The following is a 7,262-nucleotide window of genomic DNA, read 5'->3' as shown; positions in this document are numbered from 1 at the left end:
CAGGTCTTTTCATTATATAAATCTGAGAAGGGGGAAAATGTCTCTAATCAGGAAATGTAAAACATTACAACAATATACAAAGGTTCCATTCATTGAGAGCAGATGTCTACAAATGAATACATATATCTGTTTAGTTTTACATTCAAACCAGTTGGTGATAGATTCCAGTTGGCGATATCCACCATGGGATAGATTCCTTATATGAAGGGGGATACCCTCCTACAAAGCAGCTTACTTAACAATCATTTAAAAGGCAACTTGTCACAGTGTAATTATTTTTTTAAACCAAGTCAGATTTTCAAATGATCAGCAATTCATTGAAAATGTAGTGCCGGTTTCCACATCTACACTTGTATCTCCATATTTCTCTATCGAAACTGATGTAAAGAAAGAATGACTCTTTATCTGTCTGCTTTTCTAGAGAAGTTGGACTGGTTTGAAGAAACAATCTATTCCTGTGTGGTACTGTACAGTTGACATGGTTTTGCGAGCAGATTTACACCATTCACCATGCATACACATCCAAACACATACTTTAAATCAAACTAGAGGTTTTAAAAAATAAACTGAAGACAGTAGTCACTGGACAATAGCTTGGCTTTGGAGGCTGTGTGCTTTGGTTAGGGTCACCTTGGAGGAATGTCTGACTGTGTGGTACTATCTACAGTATGGGACAGTGATGAAGACTGATGAGTAATTTAGTTTGGACACTAGACCTTATCAGTAATTCAATACTTCATGTTTTTGTCCCTCAGCTTTTATAGGGGCAATCTGTGATTGCTACATCAATATTTGGACTGTTAAATTAATACTATATATATCCATTGATTCTTGAAGAATAAAATAAATGCCTCATGAACTTAGTTGTCGTACCCCCTCAAAACCCAAAACATATTTTTGTTTTACTCATTTGCTTGTTAACAAGGTTACTGTAAACAAACACTATATAGCCTCAACATGGTTAAAAGTATAATTTTGCTATCATGGATGTGTCACACCCTGACCTGAGTATTCTTTGTTTTGTTTATATATTTTGGTTAGGTCAGGGTGTGACATGGGTGATGTATGTGTTTTTATACACTCTAGGGGTTTTGTAGGTTTATGGGGTTGTTTACCATCTAGGTGTTCATGTATGTCTATGGTTGCCTAGATTGGTTCTCAATTAGAGGCAGCTGTTTATCGTTGTCCATATTTAGGCAGCCATCTTCTTTGGGTATTTCGTGGGTCATTGCCTATGTGATGTTGCATGTTTGCACTCAGTGTTTATAGCGGTCACGGTCGTTTTGATATTCTGTTTTGTTTGTTTAGTGTACTTCGTGTTATTTTCGTCTTACATTAAAAGAATGGATTCATATCACGCTGCGCTTTGGTCTCCTCACTACGACGTTCGTGACAGAATAACCCACCAACAAAGGACCAAGCAGCGTGGTAAAAGGCAGCAGCGACTCGCAGGACTCATGGACTTGGGAGGAAATTCTGGATGGCGGAGGACCCTGGGCACAACCAGAGGAATATCGCCGCCCCAAGGCAGAGCTGGAGGCAGCGAAAGCAGAGAGGCGCCGGTATGAGGAGGCAGCGCGGCTGGAAGTCCGAGAGGCAGCCCAAAAAATGTCTTGGGTGGGGTGGGGTGGGGGTGGCACTTGGAGCAGTCGGCGAAGTTGAGGGATGAGTCTGAGATTGTCGAGGAGTTATTGGACAGATTGGAGGAGAGTGAACGGAGGGGAGATTATGAGACATTCGAGGAGTTGTTGACGAAATTGGAGGAGCGTGAAGAGAGAGAGCTGTTGGTTTGGCGTAGTATGCACGGCATTCGCCCTGAGGAGCGTGTTAGCAGTCCGATGCCACCTGTGTCAGTTCCTCGTGCTCAGCCTGAAACTTGTGTTAAAGTTCCGGGAAGATTTGATGCCGGCTATACACACACACAAGGTCTCCAGTACACCTTCACCACCCGGTGTGTCTTGTTCCTGCTTCTCGCACTCATCCTGAGGTGCGTGTTCTCAGCCCGGTACCATCAGTACCGGTACCACGCACCAGGCCTATAGTGCGCCTCGACAGTCCAATACGCCCTGTTCCTCTTCCCCGCACTTGCCCTGAGGTGCATGTTCTCGGCCCAGTACCACCAGTGCCGGCACCACGTACCAGGTCTATAGTGCGCCTCGGCAGTCCAGTACACCCTGCTCCTCCTCCCCGCACTCGCCCTGAGGTGCGTGTCCTCGGCCCAGTACCACCAATGCCAACACCCCGTACCAGGCTTCCTGTGCGTCTCCAGAGCCCTGTATGCCCTGTTCCTCCTCCCCGCACTCACCCTGAGGTGTGTGTCCCCAGCCCGGTACCAGCAGTGCCGGAACCACGCACCAGGCCACCAGTGCGCCTCCAGGGTCCAGTACGCCCTGTTCCTGCTCCTCGCACTCGCCCTGAGGTGCGTGTCCCCAGCCCGGTACCACCAGTGCCGGCACCACACACCTGGCCTATAGTGCGCCTCGGCAGTCCAGTACACCCTGTTCCTTCTCCCCGCACTCGCCCTGAGGTGCGTGTCTCCAGCCTGGTACCAGCAGTGCCGGAACCACGCACCAGGCCACCAGTGCACCTCCAGGGTCCAGTACGCCCTGTTCCTGCTCCTCGCACTCGCCCTGAGGTGCGTGTCCCCAGCCCGGTACCACCAGTGCCGGCACCACACACCTGGCCTATAGTGCGCCTCGGCAGTCCAGTACGCCCTGTTCCTCCTCCCCGCACTCGCCCTGAGGTGCGTGTCCTTGGCCCAATACCACCAGTGCCGGCACCACGCACCAGACCTACAGTGCGCCTCGCCAGTCCAGAGCGTCCGGCGACAGTACCCAGTCCAGAGCGTCCGGCAACAGTCTACCGACCGGAACCTCCGGCAACGGGCCGCAGACCGGAACCTCTTACGACGGGCCGCAGACCGGAACCTCCTACCACGGGCCGCAGTCCGGAACCTACCAACAACGGGTCGCAGTCCGGAACCTACCAACGACGGGTCGCAGTCCGGAACCTACCAACGACGGGTCGCAGTCCGGAACCTACCAACGACGGGTCGCAGTCCGGAACCTACCAACGACGGGTCGCAGTCCGGAACCTACCAACGACGGGTCGCAGTCCGGAACCTACCAACGACGGGTCGCAGTCCGGAACCTACCACGACGGGTCGCAGTCCGGAACCTACCAGTCCGGATCCGCCAGAGTCTCCCTCCCGTCCGGATCCGCCAGAGTCTCCCTCCCGTCCGGATCCGCCAGAGTCTCCCTCCCGTCCGGATCCGCCAGAGTCTCCCTCCCGTCCGGATCCGCCAGAGTCTCCCTCCCGTCCGGATCCGCCAGAGTCTCCCTCCCGTCCGTAACCGCCAGAGTCTCCCTCCCGTCCGTAACCGCCAGAGTCTCCCTCCCGTCCGTAACCGCCAGAGTCTCCCTCCCGTCCGTAACCGCCAGAGTCTCCCTCCCGTCAGCCAGCCAGGAGCCGCCAGAGCCGCCTGTCACGCCGGCGATGCTGGAATCTCCCTCCTGTCCAGAGCTGCCAGAGCCGCTACTCAGTCCAGAGGCGCCTTTCCGTCCAGTGGCGCCCTCTACGATGATCTTCAGTCCGGGGGCCCACTGCGAGGGTCCACCATGAAAAAGGCCCACCCGTACCCTCCCCTTTTGATTAGGTTTTTGCGGCCGGAGTCCGCACCTTTGTGGGGCGGTACTGTCACACCCTGACCTGAGTATTCTTTGGTTTCTTTATATATTTTGGTTAGGTCAGGGTGTGACATGGGTGATGTATGTGTTTTTGTACTGTCTAGGGGTTTTGTAGGTTTATGGGGTTGTTTACCATCTAGGTGTTCATGTATGTCTATGGTTGCCTAGATTGGTTCTCAATTAGAGACAGCTGTTTATCGTTGTCTCTGATTGGGAACCATATTTAGGCAGCCATCTTCTTTCGGTATTTTGTGGGTTATTGTCTATGTGATGTTGCATGTTTGCACTCAGTTTTATAGCGGTCATGTTCGTTTGATAGTCTTGTTTGTTTAGTGTACTTTTATTTTTGTCTTCCATTAAAAGTATGGATTCATATCACGCTGCGCTTTGGTCTCCTCACTACAACGTTCATGACAGGATGGTCAGTCCTTGCATCCATAGCTCTGTCTAGGAATTTGAGAGTGGTTACTTTTCGCCAACCCCATCACTCAGCTGGTTATCGAAAAAGTGGCGGGGTAAAGACTTTGTTATTGTTTGAACTGCAGATTACCCCTTTAAATGGCCTGAAATACGTTGACTATAATTATGGAGTCAGTAAAGTATTGTCCATTCATCAACATAAACTGTGAACTGTAATTGTACAGTTTGTCAGGGGAAATGAATAATGGAATCAAAACCAGCAGCAGCATGATGATAAAAGTACCTTCTACCAAAAACATGTAACATTTACTAAAAGTTTCTAGTCAACATCCACCATTACACTCTTAATTGACCATTAATAAAACACAAGGCTTGTTGTGACATCAAAGGATCCGGGACACCAAGAACAACAAATGTACAGCATCATGGTGCGACGTGAGGTTGATGGGAGCAATAACGTCAGTTCTTCCAATAATGACAACAGGACAACACCCTCTTATCCTCCTCATGCATTCCTCTTTAGCCTAACAGAAAACTTCCCCTAATGCATGATCAACGGATCTCCTGCAACACCAATCTGTCTAATGCTTAAGATCCTCCCCTCCACCTTCGAACCAAAACAAAAACAATGCCATAGAGAGGACAAGGGAGAGTATACTATGTTACCACATGAACAGATTCAGATTTCACGGAGCAGAAATATATGCAGGCTAGGCCAGACAACAGCCAGAAGTGATACTGTGTGAGTGGCACTCCTTTTGGGAATGGGTGCTGTCCACTCCTCTCCTTCACCTCTCTAGGCATGCTAGTAGTCAGTCACATAGAGTTGGGATGAGGGAAGGCTGTAAGTGCATGGCCATGGACCTGGCTGTTTAGACTGCACTGTTGTGGAACACATGTGTGATTGCTTCATCTCCTGCAGGGGGTGCCTCTTATGGGAATGCTATGGGAGGAGGAGGAACTGGGATCAGACTATCTTTACTACTACAGGTCACACACAAACATCCAAATACAGACATGGGTAACACATGGTCAGTAAGCTACATCTACTGAGTTGAACAACTACAGGTATCTGCTAATGGACATCCATGTACTGATCAGTGGGGAGAGGCTAACAGTTCTGGACACAGACACAGAAAGAGAATAACAAGGTTAACAAATACCACAATTACTGAACAACAAGAGGAAAAGTTTAAGGCATTTATACATTTATAAGTAGATTTATGTATGTAATAAGACTTAAGATTTCCTGGGGTAACAGTGTAAGAAATAATACATAAAAAATTAAATACGGCATTGTTTCCTAAGAAAGCAAAGTAAGGTGACCATCTCTGTCGGCGCAACGTCAACTTACCAACATTACGACCAGGAATACGACTTTCCCAAAGTGGATCCTCTGTTTGGACCACCACCCAGGACAATGGATTGGATCCCAGTAGGCGACCTAAAACAATGGTGCCGCAGAAGGGCCAGACAGAGCGGTCTTCTGGTCAGGCTCCGTAGACGGGCACATCGCTCACCGCTCCCGAGTATACTACTCGCCAATGTCCAGTCTCTTGACAACAAGGTAGATGAAATTCAAGCAAGGGTTGCCTTCCAGAGAGAAGGCTCCTGAAATAACTTCATTGGACTCAATGTAAACTGGAAACCACATATCCCGAGGCTGCATGTATTGCAGCTGGGGATTTTAACAAAGCTAATCTGAAATCAAAGCTCCCTAAATTTTATCAGCATATCGAAAGCGCGACCCGGGCTGGCAGCATTCTGGATCATTGCTACTCTAACTTCCGCGACGAATACAAAGCCCTCCTTTCGGCAAATCTGACCATGACTCCATTTTGTTGCTCCCAGCCTATAGACAGAAACTAAAATAGGAAACGCCCGTGCTCAGGTCTGTTTAACGCTAGTCCGACCAATCTGAATTCCACGCTTCAAGATTGCTTCGATCACGTGGACTGGGAGATTTCCGGATAGCCTCAGACAACAACATTGATGTATACGCTGATTCTGTGAGCAAATGTATTAGCAAGTGCATCGGTGATGTTGTGCCCACGGTGACTATTAAAACCTTCCCCAAGCACAAACCGTGGATTGATGGCAGCATTCGTGCAAAACTTAAAGTGCGAACCACTGCTTTAATCATGGCAAGGTGACCAGAAACATGACCGAATAAAAACAGTGTAGCTATTCCCTCTGCAAGGCAATCAAACAAGCTAAGCCTCAGTGTAGAGACAAAGTAAAGTCTCAATTCAATGGCTCAAACACGAGACGTATGTGGCAGGGTCTACAGTCAATCACGGATTACAAAAAGAAAACCAGCCCCGTCACGGACACCTACGTCTTGCTCCCAGACAAACTAAACAACTTCTTTGCTCGCTTTGAGGACAGTACAGTGCCGCTGACATGGCCTGCTACCAAAATCTGGGGGCTCTCCTTCACCGCAACCAACATGAGTGAAACAGTTAAACGTGTTAACCCTCGCAAGGCTGCTTGCCCAGACGGCATCTCTAGCCATGTCCTCAGAGCATGCGCAGACCAGCTGGCTGGTGTGTTTACGAACATTCAATCAATCCCTATCCCAGTCTTCTGTTCTCACATGCTTCAAGAGGGCCACCATTATTCCTGTTTTCAAGAAAGCTAAGGTAACTGAGCTAAACGACTATCGCCCCGTAGCACTCACTTCCGTCATCAGGAAGTGCTTTGAGAGACGAGTCAAAGATCATATCACCTCCACCCTACCTGACACCCTAGACCCACTCCAATTTGCTTACCGCTCCAATAGATCCACGGACGACGCAATGACACTGCACACTGCCCTAACCCATCTGGACAAGAGGAATACCTATGTAAGATTGCTGTTCATCGATTACAGCTCAGCATTTAACACTATAGTACCCTCCAAACTCGTCATTGAGCTCGATTAAGGTCTCGACCTCACCCTGTGCAACTGGGTCCTGGACTTTCCGACGGGCCGCCCCCAGGTGGTGAGGGTAGGAAACATCATGCCCACCCCACTGATACTCAAAACTGTGGCCCCACAAGGGTGTGTTCTCAGCCCTCTCCTGTACTCTCTGTTCACCCATGACTGCGTGGCCATGCATGCCTACTTCAATCATTAAGTTTGCAGACAACACTACAGTCATAGGCTTGATTAC

The sequence above is a fragment of the Oncorhynchus tshawytscha genome, linkage group LG02, assembly GCF_018296145.1.
Source record: "Oncorhynchus tshawytscha isolate Ot180627B linkage group LG02, Otsh_v2.0, whole genome shotgun sequence".
In the NCBI taxonomy this organism is placed as follows: domain Eukaryota; kingdom Metazoa; phylum Chordata; class Actinopteri; order Salmoniformes; family Salmonidae; genus Oncorhynchus; species Oncorhynchus tshawytscha.
The sequence above is the reverse complement of the archived record's forward strand: the minus strand, read 5'-3'. Positions refer to the sequence as shown.